The sequence below is a fragment of the Bos grunniens genome, chromosome X (genome assembly GCF_055505025.1).
Source record: "Bos grunniens cultivar Pamir isolate PY7600 chromosome X, Bosgru_T2T1.0, whole genome shotgun sequence".
In the NCBI taxonomy this organism is placed as follows: Eukaryota; Metazoa; Chordata; class Mammalia; order Artiodactyla; family Bovidae; genus Bos; species Bos grunniens.
The window spans coordinates 135,255,509-135,282,228 of NC_141194.1; the positions used below are offsets into that span (position 1 = coordinate 135,255,509).

The 26,720-nt window shown below is 37.6% G+C and overlaps 1 long non-coding RNA gene across 8 annotated transcripts in view; it reads right to left on the reverse strand.

The window, feature by feature from the left end:
- Positions 1 to 18,265, reverse strand: part of LOC147341458 (uncharacterized) — a 189,644-nt gene extending 171,379 nt beyond the window's left edge. For 2 of the 8 annotated variants that reach the window (XR_015159445.1, XR_015159440.1), the window contains exon 1: positions 17,949 to 18,261. This is a non-coding gene — a long non-coding RNA (uncharacterized LOC147341458). Of the gene's footprint in view, positions 1 to 16,954; positions 17,522 to 17,948 lie in introns of those variants that run through there. The other 6 variants (XR_015159443.1, XR_015159444.1, XR_015159441.1 and 3 more) reach the window with 6 other exon arrangements.
- Positions 18,266 to 26,720: the final 8,455 nt, after the last annotated feature.

A 26,720-nucleotide genomic window follows, 5' to 3' on the forward strand; every position in this document is an offset into this window, starting at 1 on the left:
GATGGAATTCCGGTTGAGCTATTTCAAATCCTGAAAGATGATGCTGTGAAAGTGCTGCATTCAATAGGCCAGGAAATTTGGAAAACTCAGCAGTGGCCACAGGACTGGAAAAGTTCAGTTTTCATTCCAATCTCAAAGAAAGACAATGCAAAGAATGTTCAAACTACTGCAAAATTGCACTTATCTCACAGGCTAGTAAAGTAATGCTCAAAATTCTCCAAGCCAGGCTTAAGCAATACGTGAACCATGAAATTCCAGATGTTCAAGCTGGTTTTAGAAAAGGCAGAGGAACCAGAGATCAAATTGCCAACATCTGTTGGATCATCGAAAAAGCAAGAGAGTTCCAGAAAAACATCTATTTCTGCATTATTGACTATGCCACAGCCTTTGACTGTGTGGATCACAATAAACTGTGGAAAATTCTGAAAGAGATGGCAATACCAGACCACCTGACCTGCCTCTTGAGAAACCTATATGCAGGTCAGGAAGCAGCAGTTAGAACTGGACATGGAACAACAGACTGGTTCCAAATAGGAAAAGGAGTATGTCAAGGCTGTATATTGTCACCCTGCTTATTTGACTTATATGCAGAGTACATCATGAGAAACGCTGGGCTGGAAGAAGCAGAAGCTGGAATCAAGATTGCTGGAAGAAATATCAATAACCTCAGATATGCAGATGACACCACCCTTATGGCAGTAAGTAAAGAGGAACTCAAAAGCCTCTTGATGAAAGTGAAAGAGGAGAGTGAAAAAGTTGGCTTAAAGCTCAACATTCAGAAAACAAAGATCATGGCATCCGGTCCCATCACTTCATGGGAAATAGATGGGGAAACAGGGGAAACAGTGTCAGACTTTATTTTTCTGGGCTCCAAAATCTCTGCAGATGGTGATTGCAGCCATGAAATTAAAAGACACTTACTCATTGGAAGAATAGTTATGACCAACCTAGATAGCATATAGAAAAGCAAGGACATTACTTAGCCAACAAAGGTCCATTTAGTCAAGGCTATGGTTTTTCCAGTGGTCATGTATGGATGTGAGAGCTGGACCGTGAAGAAAGCTGAGAGCACTGAAGAACTGATGCTTTTGAACTGTGGTGTTGGAGAAGACTCTTGAGAGTCCCTTGGACTGCAAGGAGATCCAACCAGTCCATTCTGAAGGAGATCAGCCCTGGGATTTCTTTGGAAGGAATGATGCTAAAGCTGAAACTCCATTACTTTGGCCACCTGATGTGAAGAATTGACTCATTGGAAAAGACTCTGATGCTGGGAGGGATTGGGGGCAGGAAGAGAAGGGGACTACAGAGGATGAGATGGCTGGATGGCATCACTGACTCGATAGACATTAGTCTGAGTGAACTCTGGGAGTTGGTGATTGACAGGGAGGCCTGACGTGCTCCGATTCATGGGGTCTCAAAGAGTAGGACACAACTGAGCGACTGAACTGAACTGAATTGAAATATAAATTAATAAATAATCATTAAAAATAAATAGACCAGCATTCACTGTGCTCGATCTGTGATATAGCTGGAGTGTATAACAATTGGTGCAGAGTAGGTGGGTAATAACTATGTGATGAATGAACAGAAACTTCAAAATTTTTTAAGGCATAATTTAGAGATTCCCTATGGAAAATCAGTTCAATAAACAATTATTGAGAACCTAGTATGTGCAGTCAATAAGGAATAAAATTACAAGTTAAAGAACCCAATCACCAGAACTCATAATCTACAATAATTAGTCAAAATCTCATTTTACTAGTATATGACTTTTTTACTTATAAACCTGGAAGTTTTCTTTATTTGCAAAATCTTAATGCATAAGTGCTTACAAGAATATCTGAACAAGAAACATCTGACTAAACTGTCACTGTGCTGCTGCTGCTGCTAAGTTGCTTCAGTTGTGTCCGACTCTGTGCGACCCCAGAGATGGCAGCCCACCAGGCTCCCCCGTCCTTGGGATTCTCCAGGCAAGAACACTGGAGTGGGTTGCCATTTCCTTCTCCAATGCATGAAAGTGAAAAGGGAAAGTGAAGTCACTCAGTCATGTCCAATTCTTCACGACCCCATGGACCACAGCCTACCAGGCTCCTCCATCCATGATATTTTCCAGGCAAGACTACTGGAGTGGGTTGCCATTGCCTTCTCCGTCACTGTGCTAAACATTGCCAAAACAACCAGCAACCCCAAAGGAATTGTGTTTTTTCATTATATTAAGGCAATATACTATTTGGGAAAGGTAAACATTATCAGGAATGAACTTGCCAGGGGAATCTATTACTTTCCAGTTATATATAGTCTGATAAAAGGAAAATAGTACAGAAACATTTTGATTCTGAAGAAGTTGAGAATCCTTTGAAAGTAATCAAATGGTCTAATTTTATAGAAGTGGATACTAAAACCTTAAAAGACCTAAAGTCACAAGTGAGTTAGAAGAACTAAGATTTAAACCCAGGGCATCTGAAACTCATTTCTGTTCTCATTCTTCTAGTCCAATCTATCTGTATGAGACATTGAGTTATTTATTGCATTTCTTTTTTTAAAAAACTTTATATTTTACATTATAGTTGATTACCACTCTAATGGTACAAAGTTAAGAGGAACTAAAAAGCCTCTTTGATGAAGGTAAAAGAGGAGAGTGAAAAAGCTGGCATAAAACTCAACATTCAAAACACTAAGATCATGGCATCGGGTCCCATCACTTTATGACAAATAGATGGGAAAAATGGAAACAGTGTCAGATTTTATTTTCTTGGGCTACAAAATCACTTTGGAACATGACTGCAGCCATGAAATTAAAAAAAAAAAAAAAACTTGTTCCTTGGAAGAAAAGCTATGACAAATCTAGACAGCGTATTAAAAAGCAGAGACATTACTTGGCCAACAAAGTTCCATAATAGTCAAAGCTATGGTTTTTCCAGTAGTCACGTACAGATGTGAGAGTTGGACCATAAAAGAGGCTCCGTGCCAAAGAAATGATCCTTTCAAACTGTGGTGTTGGAGAAGACTCTTGAGAGTCCCTTCAACTGCAGGCAGATCAAACCAGACAATCCTGAAGGAAATCAACTCTGAATATTCACTGGAAGGACGGATGCTGAAGCTCCAATACTTTGGCCACTTGATGCGAACAGCTGATCTTTGGAAAAGATCCTGATGCTGGGAAAGATTGAGGGCACAAGGAGAAGGGGGCAACAGAGGATGAGATGGCTCGATGGCATCCCTGACTCAATGGACATTGAGTCTGAGCAAGTTCCAGGAGATAGTGAAGGACAGGGAAGCCTAGTGTGCTCCAGTCAATGGAGTCTCAAAGAGTAGGATACGACTTAGCAACTGAACAACATAGTGATTAACAGTGTTGTGTTAGTTTCAGGTATAAAACAAAATGATTCAAAACAAAATATCTACTCTTTTTCAAAGCCCTTTTCCCAATTAGGTTGTTACATAAAATTGAGCAGAGTTCCCTGTGCTATACAGTAGGTCCTTGTTGGTTACCCATTTTAAATATAGCACTGTTTAAATGCAAGGGAAGGACAAGAGCTGCCAAAGATCAACTTAGTGTACCTAACCATTTTGTCTAGAGATCACTTTGAGAAGGATGACCTCATGGGCCAAATCTTGTCACAAATGTGTTTGTTAGACATACATGTTATTAAACTTTTTGTATTATTCACCAGTGTTTTAAAATTAAGAATTAACATTAACATCCCAACTAGAGGTTTCTCTTGAAAGATAAAGAGATCTGGAACACTGGGTCCTCATCCCTGCATGACAAAAATTTACTAAGGCTAAGTAGGAGATTTCACTATTAAACAGGACATGTGTGTTTCAGTTTACCATTCTCCACAACTCTCTAATGGATCTTACACAGAGCCCATTTCACTCATTTACATTTACATACATGTTCCTGGCACCCTAGTGTTTTGAGTTTGTGACTTCTCAAGTTGACTCCAAATAGAAGATTTCTTCAAGTTTGAGTGTCTTGTGGCCTCAAAGCTCTTAAATAATTAAGAAAATAAGGAGCTTGAAATATCTAACACTACAGAAAGATGGTTAAAAACTCATTCTGTTATTACTGTAAATATTTCTTCAGTGAGGTTCTTTTCTTCCTTCATTAGTTAGCAAGGGTGATTTGAGGTTTAAAAAAGAAGTATGTTAAAAAAAGATGCCCAGTAATGAAATAATTTACTGTGACATATGACACGTTTAGTAAAGAAGGATGAGGGAAATTTCACATATTTCACAAATATCGTGTGCTTTGGCTGCAAAATGTACAATGTGTAAAATGTATAAAATATTTCAGCTAAACTAATTATTTCAGGATTATAAATTGCAGCTTATATACTTATGGCATCAAAGTTTAACATAGTGCAGATAAAGACTAATACATAGCAGGTAACTAACCAATTACAAGAAGCATACAAGTATAGGCAGAGATAGCCACGTCATAAATCTAAAGCCAAGACCACCAGCCAAAAGGCAAATACATGCACTCAGTTGAGTTCAGTCACTCAGTCGTGTCCAACTTTTTGTGACCCCATGAATTGCAGCACACCAGGCCTTCCTGTCCATCACCAATTCCTGGATTTCACTCAAACTCACGTCCATCGAGTCAGTGATGCCATCCAGCCATCTCATCCTCTGTTGTCCCCTTATCCTCCTGCCCCCAATCCCTCCCAGCATCAGAGTCTTTTCCAATGAGTCAACTCTTTGCATGAGGTGGCCAAAGTACTGGAGTTTCAGCCTCAGCATCATTCCTTCCAAAGAACACCCAGGACTGATCTCCTTTAGAATGGACTATGGATCTCCTTGCAGTGCCTTGCAGTCCAAGGGACTCTCAAGAGTCTTCTCCAACACCACAGTTCAAAAGCATCAATTCTTCAGCGCTCAGCTTCCTTTACAGTCCAACTCTCACATCCATACATGACCACTGGAAAAACCATAGCCTTGACTATATAGAACTTTGTTGGCAAAGTAATGTCTCTGCTTTTGAATATGCTATCTAGGTCGGTCATAACTTTCCTTCCAAGGAGTAAGTGTCTTTTAATTTCATGGCTGCAGTCACCATCTGCAGTGATTTTGGAGCCCCATATCTTTTTGTCTACATAAAGTCATACAACTAGCTTGTCTACTTTGAAAAAACATTATTTGCCTGAAATGACTTGATAATTTATAATAGTTGTAGACCACTACAGAATTATAATTTGATCTGAAATAGAAGACATTTCTATTTTATACTTAAAAAAATTTTTTTTCAGCCAAATAATTTAAGAAGGAAAAATGATCACATGTAGTCTTGGCTTTAGTGTATCATCATCATTCCCTGACCAGATGAAAAATCTGCTTGTGCACTCCTGTTTTCCTCATCATTTGATTCTCCTTTACTGTCTTCTTCACTCAACATATACAGACTATTCAGATGGGCAAATTGACTATGTATGCTGAAATCAAATCTCCCAGTACAAAATGTGTTCTTCCTTCCATAAATAACACATAATTATGACCATAAGGAAATATACAGGCTCAGCTTTTATTTTCCCTTCTACACACATTCTCCTATGGACCTGAAGTAAGCACAGGTCGAGAACCATTATCCTGAAAAGAGGATGTTTAGAGTGTGGCAAACTTCCAAAGACACGTTTTCCCTCAAAATTAAAAGGTCTCGTGTAAGGTTGTACTCAGAGTATAGAATTATTTTCTGCTCAAGGTAATTCCAGTATGACTTTCATAATGCTTTATTTGGGGCTTTGTTTGTTTTTTTTTTTTTTTTCCCCTTCCCACCCATAGATTCCTTGAAAATTCCTTTCAAAGTTGGTTTGAAAATTCTTAAATTGCCCACTGGAGGGCCCTTGAGTTAACTGGAATATCACAACTGATGGATCTTTGTTCAAGTTCTAGAAAATCGTGCAAGGTAAATTGTAGAGAATTTAAAAGACTCAAACTAGGTTGTTTTTTTTTTTTTTTTTTTTTTAACATGTTGCTATATTTTCCATCTTCCTCTCTAAAATCACCTTTGTTTCCCAATATTTTCTTTGTAAACCTCATTATGATCTTGCTCCAGCAAAAACCCTTCATATAGGAAAGTGTTATAAGTAACTGTTGTTTAATAATTTTAACATCTCTCTAGCATTTTCTATGTGGTTGCTAAGCAATAAAGTTATGTTAGAAACTTGGACATTGAGTGTACATGATTGAATCTTCAAATAAAACTTGTCCTTTGGTGAACAGAGTATTTGATGAGGAATTATGGTGTTATGATTCCTTCCATATTAAAGAGATAAACACAAAAATAAAAAGTATCCTAATATACTTGCAATATTAAAAAAATCGAGTCTGATATTAGGTTGATGGTTATTTCCTAAAGAGGCTTATGGTTTGAAACTTTTATGACCATATGACAGTCAGCAAGGATCATTTGCCTATACTCTGTGGAGAGACCTGAAGAAAGTATCTCTGTTTTCACAAAATTTAGGTTCTGATTGGATTGTTCAGATGAACATGGAGGTATACACACATATATAAAATTAAGTAGCATTATAGTATGAAGAATAATTCTCAGAAGTTCAGAATTTTTATTACAGCATCACTGTAAGATGTTAATTCAGCCTGATGGATAATTCCAAAGCTGAAGAGCTTACCATCTCATGAGATGGTTCATGTCTTTGACATTTTTTTGGAGAATGTCTGTCTCTCATCCTAAACTGGACATGTAATGCTGGATTCTCAGCACTTAACAGTGCCTAGAAAATGGTACATACTTAATAAAATTTTGTTGAATGAATGTACTTTTTTATATCAAGTCAATAATTAATGGCTGCAATTTCTTTCCCTAGTATTACTTAGATTTTCTCTTTGGACAAACACAGAACAAGCCTGGTCTCATTTGCAGGATAGAACTTCAAATATTTGGAATAAATTCCTAAAATCATAGAATTCCAAAACTGAGAGTTACCTTATTTTCAAATTAGAGGACTCAGTCCCCAGGATATGTGCCAGGGCATAAAGGAAGCCATGAGAGAAATGGTCATATTGTTCTGCAACATCTATTTAAAAAATTCTGCATAAAATGCTTTTATATTAAAATATAGGTACAAAGTGAACTGGTATGAAAATTTTACATGAATTTGTCAAATAAAACAAGAAATTTCAATGAAATGTCATATTTGAAAAGGGCTTCTGCCATACACCCCAGCCTACACAGAAACCATAGATATTTTCCTTATTGGTTATTGGCTTGTTGGTAGAAATGTTTGAGAAGAGAGTTTCAGCAGGCTGCTGCATCGTATCAGTGAGAAAGCTGACATCCAGTGAAAAGAAGCAACTTCACAGGAGTCACAATGTATATTAATGACAAATTCCAGACTAGAATCTATGTAACATCACTCATAGCCAATAACTTTTTTTCAATCATGTGTGTAACATATTTCATGATTCTTCATTGTCCAGATTATCCTCCTGCCAGGTATATCTTAATATATAATGCTTCAAGTTATCCTTTAAACTGCCAACAAGTTCTAAGATACAAGTCAATACATGAACTCTCCTCTTCAGAAACCTTCAGAAACATTTAGTACCAAAAAGTATGGAAGTGTTCAAAACACAAAATGATGGGGGCATGTTAAAGGAGTATGGGAGACAACCTATAAAAGTTCTCAATGGAAGAAACTTTAACAAATTGAGCAGCAAATAAAATAGCAAACTATTGGTTATAACTCAAAATATGAAATATGTATGCATAAATCCATAAATAAATGAGTGAATAACTAAATGGAGACAAATCTTCCTCAAAGAAGAATTCCAAATAATATCTGTAGATACATCTCCCTCCAAGGAGTAGAGATTAACTGCCTCCTTCAGAGTGTCGATTTCCTGACTTACCTCTATAGAATAGAGAAGCCTGGCAAATACCACTGTAAACAAGAGATAAAGGTTAATACCACCACTGAAGCCACGGGGACATCACATACCCTCTTCTATGGTATGACAAGAAGGCCAATTCACTTCTGTTATATTCTTCCCCAAATCTATAACCTCAGTCTTAGGAAAAAAATATCTAACTGAGAACATTATACAAAATACCTGACCAGAATTCCTCACAACTGTCAAGGTTATCAAAAATAAGAAAAAATCTGATAAATTGTCAAAATAATTAGGAGCCTAAGGAGAGATGATGACTAAATGTAATTTGGTCTCCTGGATAGAATTCTAGATTTTTAGAAAGAGACATTATTTCTGGTGAGTGATGCTGGTAATGGGGGAGTCTATAGATGTGTAGGGGCAGGGGATATATGGCAAATCTCTGTAACTTCCTCTCATTTTTTGTTACAAATACAAAGCTGCTCTAAAAATGTCTTTCAAAGGAAATGAGGGTAGGAAAAGTGATGAAATCCCAAAGTGTGTATCACTTAGTTAATGGTAATATATCAACACCAGTTTCTTAGTATTGACAAAAGTATCTTGATAATGTATGATGTTAACATTAAGAGAAACTGGGTGGAAAGGATATGAGAAGACTTTGTACTAGTTCTGCAACTTTTCTAGAAATCTAATTTTTTGAACATTTAAAAAAAAGACAAATTCCATGAGCTTAACATTAGGAAAAATGGCAAGAATATGGAATTCTAACAGCTTGTTCTACCACAGAAACACCAAAGAATGTGAGTTAAAAACTGATTCTGTTACACAGTGAAACTTTCAGAATTCTGAGAAACAATCAATGGTTTACAGCAATCAAATGAATGCCCAATCAAGAAAGCAATGACTTAAAACATGGGAAGAGGGCTTTGTAACATTTGAACTTAGTCTTGTCCTACATTCCTCTCCAGCATGAGGGTGATTTTGGAGATGAGGGCCCATATTTCAAGTGTGGTCACCTGACTTTGGTAAGAGCAGAGTAGGCCTTGTTCCCAAGAAATTTTGTTTCTCTGTTTTGACCTTAAGGAGTTTCCCTGAAGACTGGAATAGGATTTTGCTTTTGTTTCTCTTTACTTGGAACTCTCTCAGGACACAAAAGTGGCTAAGCATAGAACTTTCCTCAAAAACACTGAAAGGTAAACAAGCTGCTGCTTCCACTGGCAAAGATTAAACTTGGGTCAGTTGCTTCTCAAAGAACCTGCATATAATGAGGACTCTAGGAAGCCAAGCACATGTCCAGAGATAGATTCATGATGGGAAAAGACCTAAGCTTTCACCGCAGCAGATTTTTAGGTTCAGTGCCAGCAGGAAGTCAAGGTTAAGGCAGTGCTGCAAAGGACCCAAATAAGCTTTAAAACACCTCCCCAACATAGAGTCAATCTGTGCAAAGACTGGTAGTGTATTTTTTTTATCTTTTTACTGTTTTATTTATGCTTTTGGCTACATATATTTAAGAGTATTTCTGTCACACCACAAGCTGACCACAAGTTAGAGTGTCCACAGAAACCATAAAAAAAGAATAACAGCCAGAAAAAAAACAGTTTTGAAAAAATCACTAAACAAACAACTACAACCCACAGCAAGCAAGGAAAATAACAGTGAAAAGTTTAAGGACCTGATTTTCAGAGTGACCGCATTATAATATTTAAAAGTCAGTTTCAACAAAAACTTACAAGGCACACAAAGAAAAAAAAATATGATCCATTCACAGGGTAAAAGAAGAAATTAACAGAAACTAACCCTGTCAAAGCAGAGGTGTTGCTGCTACTAGGAAAAGACATTAAATTGACTGCTACAACTATGCTTAAGGGGCTCAAGCAAACCTTGGACAAAGAACTAAAGGAAAATAGAAGAATGCTTCCTCAAGAACAACAAAAAAAGAATAACAATAAATATAGAAATTATAAAATAGAAGATATAATTTCTGACACTGAAAAGTACAATAACTGTAATAAAAATAAATCATTAAATGGTTTCAACAATAGATACGAGTAGGCAGAAGAAAGAATCAATGAATTTGAAGGTAGGTCCACTGAAATTAATCAGTCTGAGCAGCAGAAAGAAAAAATGAAGAAAAATAAACAACATCCAAGAGACCTATGGGATACTATCAAGCATATCAACATATGCTTAATGGGAGTCCTGGAAAGAGAGGAGAGAGAAAAAGGAATAGAAAGAACATGTGAAAACTCAATGGCCAAATACTTTCTAGATTTCATAAAGATATAAATTTATACATCCAAGAAGTTCAACATACTCCAAGCAGAATAAATGTAAAGAGATCTACACTGAGACATATTATAATCAAATGATAAAAAGAGCATCTTTAAAGTTGAAAGACCAAAGCAACTTCTCAAGTACAAGGGATCCCCAATAAGATTAACAGTCAATTTCTCACCAGACTTTGGATGCCAGAAAGCACCATGATGATATGTTTAAAATACTGGGGGAAAAAACTGCATCAAATAATTATATTCATGTCAAAACTGACTTTGAGTTATGAAAGAGAAATCAAGGTATTTCCAGATAAACAAAAGCTGAGAGAATTTGTATCTAGGTAAGCTTCCTTCAAGAAGTCCTTCAGGCTGAAATGAAAAGACATTAGGTAGTAATTCAAAGCCATGTGAAGAAAACAAGAGTAAAAGTAACTACATATGGGACTTCCCTGGTGGTGCAGTGGATAAGAATCTGCCTGCCAGTGCAGGACACACAGGTTCAATCTCTGGTCTGGGAAGATTCCACGTGCCATGAGGCAACTAAGCTTGTGTTCCACAAGAGAAGACATTGCAATGAGAAGCCCATGCACCACAATTAAGAGTATGTGTAAAATTTTAAAAAAAAATCTGTATGTACAATTTTTACAGAATAGAAACTGAAAATGCATCAAAATGTTAGGCTGAAAAAAAATCAAATAACCACAAGAAAATTCAGCTACACAAGAAATAGAAAATGAAAGTTATTAAATGTATAGAAAACAAATACAAAATGGCAGAAGTCCTTCTTTATTGGTATCTACTTTAAATATAAATGAATAAATATTGACTAAAAGAGATTGGCAGAAAGGATAAAATACCATGAACCAACCATATGCTATGTACGAGATATTCACTTCATATCCAATGTTGTAAATAAGTTGAAAGTGAAAAACAGAAAACTATATTCCATAAAAATTGTAGTCAGGAGGGCAGAGATGGCTATACTAATATTATACAAAACAGGATTTTAGTCAAAAAGTGTTACCAGAGACAAAGGATGTTTTATACTGATAAAAAGGTCAGTGTATCAAGAATATGCAACAACTGTAAACGTATGCAAACCTAACAAACAGTGCTCAAAAGCATATGAAGCAAAATTTGACAGAACTATAGTGAGAAAGAAAACAACAGCTTCATGTAATCAGAGAGTTCAATAACCCATTTATAATTGATAGATCAACCAAATGGACAATAGGTGAAGAAATAGAGGACTTGAATAACCATATACGATTAGATTTTTCACTGCTTTCAGTATTTTTCAGTGTCAGAAATTATATCTGCTTCTATTTTATAATTTTTATATTTATTATTATTCTTTTGTTGTTGTTGAGGAAGCATTCTTCTGTTTTCCTTTAGTTCTTTGTCCAAGGCTTGCTTTAGCTCCTTAAGCATAGTTGCAACAGTCAATTTAATGTCTTTTCCTAGACAGAGACAGAATCACTCCACAGAAAAATCATAAGCAACTCTTCTCAACTTTACATGGAACATTCTCCATGATAGACCTTGTGTTAACCCATAAAAAAAATCTCAATATATTTTAAAAAATTAAAGTTATACAATTTACCTTCTCTGACAACAGTGAATTTTATTGAATGAAACTAGAAATAAAATATCAGAGGAAATCCGGAAAATTAACAAATATATGAAAATTATATATCACACTCTCAAGCAAACACTAGATCAAAGAAATCACAAGGGAAATTAGAAAATATTTAGAGACCAGTGAAAACAAAACATGACATACCAAAACTTGTTAGATGCAGCAAAGGCTGTGCTTATATGGAAAAATATACTATAAAAACTACTTTAAGAAAGATGAAAGATCTCAAAAACCAATCACCAAAACTTATACCTTAAGGAACTATAAAAAGAGCAAACTAAATCCAAAACTATCAGAGGGAAGAAAATAAAAACTACAGAATGGATAGAATTTTTTTAAAAAAACTAATGAAACCAAAAGTTTGTTCTTTGAAAAGATCAACAAAATTGATAATTCTTTACCTAGAGTGACTAAGAAAAAGAGAGGAGACACAGATAATTAAAATCTGAAATTAAAATGGGGATATCACTACTGGTGTTATATAAATAAAAGGATTATAGGAAAATACTATAAACTGAAAAGCAACAAATTATATTAACCAAGATGAAATGGACAAATTTATAGAAACACACAAATTACCAAAACTGACTCAAAAAATAGATAATCTGAAACACATCTAAAACTATAGAGATTGAATCAAAAACCTACCACAAATGAAAAGCCCAAGACCAGATGGCTTCACTGGTATTTAAAGAAGATTAACAAAATCCTTCTGAAAACTTCTTCCAAAATAGAAAAGGAAGTAATTCTCTCTATTCCATGAAGCCAGCATTACCCTGATATCAAAGCCAGACAAGGACAAAACAAGAAAAATACAGACCAATATCCCTCATGAAAATATTATAGATGCAAACTCTCTATTGAACACTACCAGAGTCCAGCAGTATTAAAAGGACTACATATCATGACTAAGTGGGATTTATCCCAGAAATGCAGGGGTATTTCAACATCCGAAAATCAAACACATTAGTAAAATGGAGGTGGGGAAAAAAACCAAACACAATCTCAATTGAGGAAGGAAAAGCATCTGAGAAATTTCAACACTCGTTCATGATAAAAACCCTCAAAACCTAGGAATAAAAGGGGCCTTTCTCAACATGATAAAGTTATTCATGACAAACCCACAGCTAATATTATACTCACTAGTGGAAAAACTGAAAGCTATTCCCCTAAGCTCAGAAACAAGACTAGAAATTCACTTTCACCCTGGTATTCAACATAATACCAAGAAGTTCTAGCTAGAAAAGTTGACAAGAGGGAGAAATGAAAGTAGCTAAAACAGAAAAGAAGAAGTAAAACTAAATCTGTTCACAGACAAAACAACCTTATATAAAAAAATGCTAAAGAATTCACACACACACACCAAAAAAATAAATAAATAAAGGCTTACAGCTAAAAAATCAGTAAAATTGCAGGATACAAAATGAATATACACAAATTGATTTTTTCTATACAATGCCAATGCAGAATCAAAAAATAAAATAAACAAAACAATTCACTTTACTATAGGCTCAAAAAGAATAAAATCTTTAGGAATCAATATACAAGAATTTTACAGTGAAAAGTCCAAAATATTGTTCAAGTACACTAAAAAGATATAAAGAAGTGGAAGGATATCCTATGTTCATAAACACAAAGACAATATTATAAACTGTCAGGATTACTCAAAGTAATCTACAGATTCAATGTACTTCCAAAATATTCAATGTATTTCCAAAATATTCCATTTATCAAAAGCCCAATGGCTTTTTGTGCAGATATGGAAGTGCCAATCTTTAAATTTATGTGGAATTGCAAGGAACTCCAAATAGCTGAGACAATATTGAAAAAGATGAAAAAAATTGGAGGATTCACACTTCCTGATTTCAGTATGGACCACAAAGCTACAGCAATGACACCATGTAGTAGTAGCATAAGGATAGGCATATTATTCCATGAAACAGAACTGAAAGCCCAAGTATGTTCAGCTGATTTTCAACAAGGATGCCAAGATCATTCAAGGGTAATAATCTTTTCAATAAGCAGTGCTGGAACAACTGGATATCCACATGAAAAAATCAAAGTGTACCTATATCACACCATATACAAAGATGTACTCAAAAAGGATTAAAGACATTCATTTAATAATTGAAACTATACAAGTCTTAGAAGAAAACAATTGCAGATTTTCATGTTTTGGGTTTTGGCAAAGGGTTCCTAAATATGATACCAAGAGCACAAGCAACAAAATTTAAAAACAAAATGGACTTCATCAAAATTAAATACTTCTGTGCAAAGTATCCTATTAAGAAAGTGGAAACAAGCTACAGTAGTAAACTGAATAAACTTGTTTCTTCCTTTCTGCTCATAGCATTTTGCAGTATATCTGTTAATTATTTAATTCTGCCTTGCAGAGTGCTGGCATCCCTTATTCTTTTTTTAGTCTTTAGAACTCTCAAGTGGATTGTATATTGCAGGTGATCAATAAAGTCCTAAGTACTGATTGAATGCCAGTTTATCCTGTTTCCCAGATACTTATCATTCAGGAACACATGAAAATAATGCCTTGGTAATGAACAAATGTTCTAAGGAAAGGTACAATAAAGGCGTAACCAAATTCATTTTGGTACAGTAAGGAATACATCATAGACAAATAAACTTCAAACCAAACTTTGAAGTAAGGAAATGTTTCATTGGTGCTTAGTGGAAATGAATCTACAGTATGGAAGAGTGTGAAATGAGGTGACCAACAAATGAGACACGTGGGCTCTGATTGGAAGGAATAGAAAATCGATGGTTCCAAGCAGGAAATAAAAGGCATTTTGTTATTTAGGCAAGCCAGAAGAGATTTTTTTTTTTTCTAACAACTTGTCTATCAAATCAAAAGGATTAGATATGGTGTCATATATCTCATGGTACCATATGAAATCTACTATGTGAAATATGAATGGATATATACCATTGATAGGGCTTCCCTGGTGGCTCAGATGGTAAAGAATCTGCCTGCAATGTGAGAGACCTGGGTTCAATCCCTGGTCTGGGAAGATTCCCCTGGAGGAGGGCATGGCAACCCACTCCAGTATTCTTGCGTGGAGAATCTCCATGGACAGTGGAATCTAGTGGACTAGAGTCCATGGGGTCCCAAATAGTTGGACACGACTGAGCCACTAAGCATAGCACATACCATTGATAGGTTACATGGATCCTATAAAATGAGACAATCCACACCATATGGCAGTATCTCACAATATAATTGAACAAGTGAAATGTCAGGGTACAGATTGGTTTAGGCATATATCTACTTACTGGAAGGTTATAAATTATCCTAAAGCCTTAGTTCTAGTTTTTTAAAGATAGTATTTATGTCACAATATAAACAAATCATTTGTACACTTTACTAATGTTATTGTCATATATGGCCATCAAAATACACTGTAGTAAGTCAAAATCAGTCACTATAATTGGATGGGACTATTTTATATGTGTGTGTGTGATTAATAGACATTGCTACAGGCATGTTTGCTTAAGTGTATTATTGGTTATGAAACCTGCTTTAGCACTCTGTACCAATTGGTGTTTTTCATGATGCAGTCTGGTGATTGTCTACTGTTGACTTTTGTTGTTTTATCTTCTTTGTGTACAGGCAGAGTCTTACTGGATATCAATATCTCTATCAGCTAAATGGGGACAGTAGTACTGGCCATGACAACCTTCCTCCCCAGTCTAAAATGGTAATAGAGACATGCTAAAGCTAGATTGCTGATGGTTTCTTCCAAACTGGGTGACAAGAAAAAATTCACAACAGGCTCTTATCAATGAAGAATAACCTACAAGAATATTAAATGTTTCACTTACCCACTTAAATACTTTTCAAGCCCTTTTAACTTTGACAAGTATAAAGGAAAAAAATCTTCTTGACAATGATCAAGAGTGGAAAAACATGGATGCAATTTGGTTGCCTGCCAGATAAATGAAGGACAAACTAAATAACACCTCCATGTCATTAGAGATGATGATACAGCTTGACAAGGAGTCTGACAGTATATAAGTGTTTTTACTTCATAGAAAACAGATTGACTCTTCAGGCTTTAAAAAGAATAGAAAACAAAGATGTTTTGTTGGGAGTAAGGAAAGCTGTGGGATCTTCGCATTATTTTTGTACCTTGAACCCACCTTTCTCATATGACAGGGGTCATTCTTCATTTAATCCCCCTATACCCCTCAAAAACCTGCAACTTAGAATCCAACAACAAAAATTTTCCATCTATGGTTTAAGATAATTTAATTATCTCAAATGTCACTAAAGGAAAATATGTTAAAAGTTAAAAAAGCAGACACAAAAAAATCTACATCTAAAATTAACACAACTTGTTTTAATATATATGAACACAGCATTTACCCTGATTCATTTGCATTTGGACAGATATATGAACACAGCATTTACCCTGATTCATTTGCATTTGGATGGAACAGTGTGGTTTGCAATGCACTTTTAAATAAGCTAACTCATTTTGTCCTCACCTAGAAGCTCTGAAGTTGGACAGAGATTGGGAAATGTTAGCATTCTCATTTCACAAAAGAGAATGTGGAGCCCTAGTCCAAGGTCACGGGTGTAAAGCCTTGTACCAAGGCCATCCCTGGAACTGACTTAGATCCATTGCAACCATTGCCATGAGCCCCACTGACCTAAACCGGCCCCCATATTAGGTAAAAATACCCACCTAGAGCACCCTAACCAATCACCTAATGCCACCCTTCCAGCAGGATTTTTTCTTTGTCTTGAGGCTGTAAACATTGACTACTAACCCATAAAAGGGGTCAGCTCTCCTTTGAGCCAGTGCACTGTTCTAATAGCATCTCCTCTAATTCTGCCTCATGTCTGGCAGTTCCTTTCCAACCCGCACACAGACCAAGACAGAAGACTTCTCAGGTGAAGTGATGCACTCAAGGTCACACAAGGAAGTGGCAAAGCTAGAACTAATAAGGAAGGTCTCCAGACTCTATATCTTGTCCTTTTTTCCCCAATGCGATTGTCCCCTGCCTCAAAGTAACATATTCATATAAACATTTTACTAGAGTTTCTCAAGTGCTTTCACACATATTAGGTGGAACCATATGGAACATTACTTAACCAACTAAAATGGCAATTCCACATGGTTCAAACAAACATTGCATTTTATTTTCAGAAGGTTCCTCACTGTTCACCTACCTTTCTGTAGGCACTGCCTCTCACATCATCCTCATCCCCAAACATTTTTAACATAAGCAGGGACCACTGTTGCCAGATGCTCTCAATTTAAGATCACATGTTGTGAATTTTTAATCACTCACTCCTTTCTAATGGGTTATTTGCCCTCTTTTATCTAGATCCTTTAAGTGACTAATAAATGACTTTACGCAAGAGTTCTAATAACTGAGATGAGCAACATGTTACCTCTCAGAAAGGCATTTGACCTAGTCTTCATAGGTCATTAATTCAAAGGAGTAAATTTCTAATGAATCTCTCTACCAGTATTGGAGGAGAACGGGTGTTGCCCCTTATAACAATGTCACTGATGTCCACCAAGAAGCTAAACCTTTACTTGACCTGTATGGAAGATTTCCTCTTGTTTACTTGCACTTTTCTCTCTCCATCCTTTACTTCCTTCCCTCTTCTCTCTCTCTCCATTTTGTCTCATTCTCTCTTGATTTACCTTTTTTTCTACTATCCTTTTACCCAAAAGATTTTCCTCCCTTCCTTCCTTTCCCTCTTTCACCAGAGTAACCCTTTCTTATTTCAGGCCTTCTTTCTCATTACCGGTAAAATAATTTCACCTGTCAATATCCATAGGACAATACTTAGCCATTATAATTTTCATCTGTTCACAAGTAGTGACTATCTTCCAATTTAAAACTATTCATAGCACACCCAGTGGTCCATGGATCTATCTCTTGGTTCAACATTGTTTGTACCAGACTTGTAGACACCCCTTCTTCCAGCCTCGGACCACCCTTCAGCCTCTTTTCCAATCACATCCTCCGAGACTATCTTCTCTGCCCTCCTCAGCCTCCTGGGCCAGCCAATGCCATTTTATTTTTTGTTGTTGTTGCTTAACTGGTTATGGCTGACCCACCATGGGCACCCAGATTCGTCAGAATTATTCCACTTAGACGAAGGCCACCATCAACCATGGGCTCATCTTGAACCTGGATCTAACACTTACCTCTCTCTGGGCTTCTATTTCAATCAAGAGGTTGTGGCTCTGGAGGGGGTGGGTCACTTCTGTGAATTCACGGTGGAGAAGCTTAAGGGCGCTCAGCATCTCTTAAAGATTCAAAACTGTCGCAGTGTCCCTACCCTCTTTCAGGAGTGCAGAAGCTGTCCCAAGATGAATGGGATAAAACTCTAGACAATAAGGAAACTGCCACAGGCCTGGAGAAGAACCTGAGCCAGGCCTTTTTGGACCTGCCTGCCCTGGGTTCTGCTCGCACAGACCTCCATGCCTGTGACTTCCTAGAGAGTGGCTTCCTGGAGGAGCAACTGAAACTCATCAAGTAGATTACAACCACGCATAGCCCATACCCCAACCCCTGCAGACTGAGGGTGGGGTGGAGGGAGAGTTGAGCCAGTAATTCTTCCAAAGGTTCACCCTCAACCAGCCTAGGAGCCCAGAAACCTTAGAAGGGCCCCTCTGCATCCCCCTGAAGTCAGGGCTTCTGTCTTAAGCCTCTCCTGGCAGTCACCAGACAGCTTTGTAACTACCTTGGAGCCCTGGCCCACGCCATGGACCAAAAGGAAAACATCAAGGACAAGGCAAAAATAGCCACAACAAAACAAAACTGCATCAAATCTTTTATTTAGCACTTACTGATTGTCCCTAATTGTACTCATCGTGTTACATGCATTCATGTTTAAATTAACTTTTAAACAATGTATTTATTTTAATTGTAGGATAATTGCAATATTGTGATGGCCTCTGCCATAAGTCAACATGAATCGGTCATAGGCATACACATGTACCCTCTCTCCTGAAGGCTCCTCCCACTTTGCTCCCCACCCCATCCCTTCAGGTTGTCATAGATCATCAGCTTTGGGTTCCCTGCATTATATATTAAACTCCCACTGTCTATCTGTTTTGCATATGGTAATGTACACATTTCAATGCTATTCTCTCAAATCATCCCACCTCTCCTTCTCCCACTTGTCCAAAATTCTGTTCTTTGTGTCTCCTTGGCTGCACTGCACGTAGGATGGTCAGTACCTAGCTTTCTAGATTCCAAATATATGCGTTAATATACAGTATTTGTCTTTCTTTCTGAGGAAACCATAATTGAAAAAGAAAGATATACCCTAATGTTCATTGCAACACCATTTACAATAGGTAGCACATGGAAGCAAACTAGATGTCCATCCACAGATGAATGGATAAGGAAGTTGTGGTACATATACACAATGGAATTACTCAGCTATAAATTAGCTTTTAACTTGAGATGATTATAGAGTCACTTGCAGTTGTAACAAATAGTAAAGAGAGATCCTGCATGTAGCATTTACACATTTCCTCTAACGGTAATATCTGCCGAAAGTAGTACAAAATCACAACCAAGATATAGACATTAGTATAGTCAAGATACAGAAGATTTCCATCACAGGGATCATTCATTTTCCTCTTTTTTAGTCACACCCACACTCATCCCTACCCTCTGCCCTGTCCCTGACCTAGCGTAATCATTGATCAGTTCACCATGTCTATAATTTTGTCATTTCAAGAATGTTGCATAAATCAAATTGTTTAATAGATAAGGTTTTAGTATCAGCTGTTTTTCACTAAGTATACTTCTCTGGAGATTCATTTACATTGTTGCTTGTATCAATATTCCATTTGTTTTTATTTCCAAGTAAGTATTCCAAGGTATACCACTGTTTGTTTAACCATTCATCGATTGAAGAACAATTTGGGTTATTTTCAGTTTGGAGTTATCACAAACAAACCTGCTATAAGCATTCATGTACAAGTTTTTGTTTGAACATAAGTTTTCAGAGATAAATGTCTAGGAGTACAATTGCTAGGCCAGAGGCAGTGGCTGGCAGGACCAACCTCACGTCCAAGGAGCCATGGCTGCAGGGGCGCAGGAGGGCCTAGAGGTTGAAGGTCAGGAAGGGTGGCGGTGAGGAGATACCCTCATCCAAGGTAAGGAGCAATGGCTGCGCTTTGCTGGAGCAGCCGTGAAGAGATACCCCACGCCCAAGGTAAGAGAAACCCAAGTAAGATGGTAGGTGTTGCAAGAGGGCATCAGAGGGCAGACACACTGAAACCATATTCACAGAAAACTAGTCAATCTAATCACACTAGGACCATGCTGCTGCTATGTCGCTTCAGTTGTGTGACTCTGTGCTACCCCATAGACGGCAGCCCACCAGGCTCCCAGGTCCCTGGGATTCTCCAGGCAAGAACACTGGAGTGGGTTGCCATTTAGTTCTCCAATGCATGAAAGTGAAAACTGAAAGTAAAGTCGCTCAGTCGTGTCCGACTCTTTGTGACCCCATGGACTGCAGCCGACCAGGCTCCTCCATCCATGGGATTTTCCAGGCAAGAGTACTGGAGTGGGGTGCCATTGCCTTCTCCGACACTAGGACCATAGCCTTGTCTAACTCAATGAAACTAAGCCATGCCCGTGGGGCAACCCAAGATGGGCAGGTCATGGTGGAGAGATCTGACAGAATGTGGTCCACTGGAGAAGGGAATGGCAAACCACTTCAGTATTCTTGCCTTGAGAACCCCATGAACAGTATGAAAAGGCAAAATGATAGGATACTGAAAGAGGAACTCCCCAGGTCAGTAGGTGCCCAATATGCTACTGGAGATCAGTGGAGAAATAACTCCAGAAAGAATGAAGGGATGGAGCCAAAGCAAAAACAATACCCAGTTGTGGATGTGACTGGTGATAGAAGCAAGGTCCAATGCTGTAAAGAGCAATATTGCATAGGAACCTGGAATGTCAGGTCCATGAATCAAGGCAAATTGGAAGTGGTCAAACAAGAGATGGCAAGAGTGAATGTTGACATTTTAGGAATCAGTGAACTAAAATGGACTGGAATGGGTGAATTTAACTCAGATGACCATTATATCTACTACTGCAGGCAGGAATCCCTCAGAAGAAATGGAGTAGCCATCATGGTCAACAAAAGAGTCCGAAATGCAGCACTTGGATGCAATCTCAAAAATAACAGAATGATCTCTGTTTGTTTCCAAGGCAAACCATTCAATATCACAGTAATCCAAGTCTATGCCCCAACCAGTAATGCTGAAGAAGCTGAAGTTGAATGGTTCTATGAAAACCTACAAGACCTTTTAGAACTAACACCCAAAAAAGATGTCCTTTTCCTTATAGGGGACTGGAATGCAAAAGTAGGAAGTCAAGAAACACCTGGAGTAACAGGCAAATTTGGCCTTGGAATACAGAATGAAGAAGGGCAAAGACTAATAGAGTTTTGCCAAGAATATGCACTGGTCATAACAAACACCCTCTTCCAACAACACAAGAGAAAACTCTATACATGGACATCACCAGGTGGTCAACACCAAAATCAGATTGATTATATTATTTGCAGCCAAAAATGGAGAAGCTCTATACAGTCAGCAAAAACAACACTGGGAGCCGACTGTGGCTCAGATTATGAAATCCTTATTGCCAAATACAGACTTAAATTGAAGAAAGTAGGGAAAACCACTAGATCATTCAGGTATGACCTAAATCAAATCCCTTATGATTATACAGTGGAAGTGAGAAATAGATTTAAGGGACTAGATCTGATAGATAGAGTGCCTGATGAACTATGGAATGAGGTTCGTGACATTGTACAGGAGACAGGGATCAAGACCATTCCTATGGAAAAGAAATGCAAAAAAGCAAAATGGCTGTCTGGGGAGGCCTTACAAATAGCTGTGAAAAGAAGAGAAGCGAAAAGCAAAGGAGAAAAGGAAAGATATAAGCATCTGAATGCAGAGTTCCAAAGAATAGCAAGAAGAGATAAGAAAGCCTACTTCAGCGATCAATGCAAAGAAATAGAGGAAAACAACAGAATGGGAAAGACTAGAGATCTCTTCAAGAAAATTAGAGATACCAAGGGAACATTTCATGCAAAGATGGGCTCGATCAAGGACAGAAATGGTAGGGACCTAACAGAAGCAGGAGATATTAAGAAGAGGTGGCAAGAATACACAGAAGAACTGTACAAAAAGATCTTCATGACCCAGATAATCATGATGGTGTGATCACTGACCTAGAGCCAGACATCCGGGAATGTGAAGTCAAGTGGGCCTTAGAAAGCATCACTATGAACAAAGCTAGTGGAGGTGATGGAATTCCGGTTGAGCTATTTCAAATCCTGAAAGATGATGCTGTGAAAGTGCTGCATTCAATATGCCAGAAAATTTGGAAAACTCAGCAGTGGCCACAGGACTGGAAAAGTTCAGTTTTCATTCCAATCCCAAAGAAAGGCAATGCCAAAGAATGCTCAAACTGCCACACAATTGCACTCATCTCACACGCTAGTAAAGTAATGCTCAAAAGTCTCCAAGCCAGGCTTCAGCAATATGTGAACTGTGAACTTCCAGATGTTCAAGCTGGTTTTAGAAAAGGCAGAGGAACCAGAGATCAAATTGCCAACATTCATTGGATCATGGAAAAAGCAAAAGAGTTCCATAAAAGCATCTATTTCTGCTTTATTGACTATGCCAAAGCCTTTGACTGTGTGGATCACAATAAACTGTGGAAAACTCTGAAAGAGATGGCAATACCAGACCACCTGACCTGCCTCTTGAGAAACCTATATGCAGGTCAGGAAGCAACAGTTAGAACTGGACATGGAACAACAGACTGGTTCCAAATAGGAAAAGTAGTATGTCAGGCTGTATATTGTCACCCTGCATATTTAACTTATATGCAGAGTACATCACGAGAAACACTGGACTGGAAGAAGCACAGGCTGGAATGAAGATTGCCAGGAGAAATATCAATAACCTCAGATATGCAGATGACACCACCCTTATGGCAGAAAGTGAAGAGGAACTCAAAAGCCTCTTGATGAAAGTGAAAGTGGAGAGTGAAAAAGTTGGCTTAAAGCTCAACATTCAGAAAACGAAGATCATGGCATCCGGTCCCATCACTTCAGGGGAAATAGATGGTGAAACAGTGGAAACAATGTCAGACTTATTTTGGGGGGCTCCAAAATCACTGCAGATGGTGATTGCAGCCATGAAATTAAAAAACGCTTACTCCTTGGAAGGAAAGTTATGACCAACCTAGATAGCATATTCAAAAGCAGAGACATTACTTTGCCAACAAAGGTCCATCTAGTCAAGGCTATGGTTTTTCCAGTGGTCATGTATGGATGTGAGAGTTGGATTATGAAGAAAGCTGAGCACCGAAGAATTGATGCTTTTGAATTGTGGTGTTGGAGAAGACTCTTGAGAGTCCCTTGGACTGCAAGGAGATCCAACCAGTCCATTCGGAAGGAGATCAGCCCTGGGATTTCTTTGGAAGGAATGATGCTAAAGCTGAAACTCCAGTACTTTGGCCACCTGATGCGAAGAGTTGACTCATTGGAAAAGACTCTCATGCTGGGAGGGATTGAGGGCAGGAAGAGAAGGGGACGACAGAGGATGAGATGGCTGGATGGCATCACTTACTCGGTGGACGTTAGTCTGGGTGAACTCCAGGAGTTGGTGATGGACAGGGAGGCCTGGCCTGCTGCGATTCATGGGGTTGCAAAGAGTCAGACACTACTGAGCGACTGAACAGAACTGAATGCTAGTCACAAGTTTAGAGCTTTTATTTATTTATTTAGGTTTTTGGTTTGCCCTTGACTGACAAACTTTCCCAGAGTTGCTATACTATTTCACATTTTACTGTCAAGTATATCAGATCAGATCAGTCACTCAGTCGTGTCCGACTCTTTGCGACCCCATGAATCGCAGCATGCCAGGCCTCCCTGTCCATCACCAACTCCCGGAGTTCACCCAGACTCACGTCCACCAAGTAAGTGATGCCATCCAGCCATCTCATCCTCTGTCGTCCCCTTCTCCTCCTGTCCCCAATCCCTCCCAGCATCAGAGTCTTTTCCAGTGAGTCAACTCTTTGCATGAGGTGGCCAAAGTACTGGAGTTTCAGCTTTAGCATCATTCCTTCCAAAGAGTCGGACACGACTGAGCGACTGATCTGATCCCAATCCATAACTTACACTTTCATCCTTACAACGACTTCTTCCACAGAGCTAAATTTTTTTAATCTATAAGTTTCAATTTATCAGTTTTAACAGATGTTCCTGACGGGTATTTTAGTTTCTATAAAGCAAAAAAAATATGTATCTGTAGAGAATAGCGTGTGTATGTGTGTGTGTGTATGTGTGTGTGTTAGTCACTCAGTTGCGTCTGACTCTTTGTGACCCCGTGTACTACAGGCCTCCAGGCTCCTCTGTCCATGGAATTCTCCAGGCAAAAATACTGGAGTGGGTTCCCATTTCATTCTCCAGGGGATCTTCTGAGCCAGGGACTGAACCCAGGTCTTCTGTGTTGCATACAGATTCTTTACCATCTGAGCCACCAGGGAAGACTGGAGAATAAATTGCATACGTATAAAAAATACATTGATACTCATGTGTTGAAACACTGATGCAATTATAGTGGTAAATGCCACTTGGGTATGGTGTGTAACTCTTTTAATATGCTGCTGGATTTAATTGAATACTATGTTGAGGATTTTTACATCTATATTCATAGAGATACTGGCATATAATTTTCTTTTTTATAGTATCTTTGTCTTGTTTTAGTATCAGAGTTAACAGTAGTTTCATAAAATGAATTACCAAGTGTTCCCTCTTTAAATTGTTTGGAAGAAATTTTATGGAATTGGTTTTAATTCTTCTTTAAATATATGGTAGAATTCTACAGATTTCTGATCATGAAGATTTCTTTGGGGGCATTTTTAATTTATGAATTCAATTTCCTTAATATTTATGTTGTTATTCAAATTAAATATTTTGTATTGAACAAATTGTGGTAATTTGTATTTTTCAAGGAAGTGATCCATTTCATGTAAGTTGTCTAATTTATTTTTGAATAGTTGTTCATATTATCCCCTTATTATGTTTTTCATGTCTGCAGGGTCTTTAGTGATATCCTGTTTAATTCCTGGTGTTGGGATTTTGTATCTTATGTCTTCTTTCCATCAGTCTTGCTCAAAATTTGTAAATTTTATTGGTCTTTTAAAATAATCAACTCTTTATTTCATTTATTTTCTCTATTGTTTTTCTGTTTTTAATTTCATTGATCTCAGCTTTTTATTATTTTATTCCTTCAGCTTGCTTCAGATTTATCTTGCCCTTCTTTTTTTAGATTCTTAAGAGATTAGTTTACTACTTTGAAATGTTTTCTCTTTTCTAATGTATGCATATGTGCCATAAATTTCCCTCTCAGCACTGCTTTAATTTGTGCCACAAATTTTAACATGTTGGATTTTCATTCCATTTAATACATTTTTTATTTCCTTTAATACTCCCTCTTTGACCCAGGTATTATCTAGAACTGTGTCTGTTTCCCAAGTCTCCTGGGATTTTCCTGTTATTCTCTTGTTATTGATTTTTAGTTTGATTCCACTGTGGTCAGAAAACATTCTCTGAATGCTTTCAATTGCTTTAAAAATTTTGGTTTGTTTTATAGTCCAAAATGTGGTCTATCTTAATATATCTTCCATGAGAACCTTAAAAGAAAGTGTTTTCTGCTTTAGGGGGATGAAGTGCTCTATAAAGATCAATTAGATCAGCGTGTTTGATGTTATTGTTAAATTCTATACTCTTGTGGATTTTTTTTTCAATTTGTTATGTCAATTGTTGAGAGGGAATATTGAAGTCTCCAGGCAAGAATACTGGAGTGGGTTGCCATGCCCTTCTCAAGGTGATCTTCCTCACCCAGGGATCAAACCCAATCTCTTATGTCTCCTGAATTGGCAGGCAGGTTCTTTACCACTAGCACCACTTAGACCACTTATTTTTAAGGAAACTATTGATATCTTATAGCTTCATCTGCCATTTATTTTTTTTTCTGTTTCTTCTGGTTTTCATTTCTCTGATTACTTTTTGCTGCCTTTCTGTGTTTTACTTAAATATTTTTTAAGTAGTCATGTACGGATGTGAGACTTGGACCATGAAGAAGGTTGAGTGCTGAAGAGTTTGTGCTTTTGAATTGTGGTGCTGGAGAAGACTCTTGAGAATCCCTTGGACTTCAAGGAGACCAAACCAGTCAATCCTAAAGGAAATCAACTCTGAATATTCATTGGAAGGACTGATACTGAAGCTGAAGCTCCAATACTTTAGCCATCTGATGCAAAGGACTCATTAGAGAAGACCCTGATGCTGGGAAAGACTGAGGGCAAGAGGAGAAGGAGGCAACAGAGGATAAGATGGTTGAATGGCATCAATGATGGCATCAAAGTCCGTGAGTTTGAGTGGAGCTCAGCAAGCTCTGGGAGATAGTGAAGGACAGGGAAGCCTGGCTTGTTGCAGTTCATGGGGTCACAAAGAGTTGGACACAACTTAGTGACTGAACAACAACAAAATTTCATTTTCATCTATCAATAGTTTTTTTTTTTCTTTTTTATTATTTATTGACATTTATTTCTGGCTGTGTTGAGTCTTCATTGCTGCACACAAACTTTCTCTACTTGCAGGAAGTGGAGGGGGCTTCTCTTGCTCTAGGTTCTAGGTGTGGGCTTCAGTAGTTGTTCACAAGAGCTTATTCTCTCTGTGGCATGTGGGATATTCCTGGATCAGGGATTTAACAGGTGTCCCCTGCATTAACAGGTGAATTCTTAGCCACTGTACTACCAGGTAAGCCCTTATCAATAGTGTTTTTGAGTGTGTTTGTTTCTGTAGCTTTTTAATGGTTGCTTTTGGTATTGCCTTATATATATATATATATATATATATATATATATAT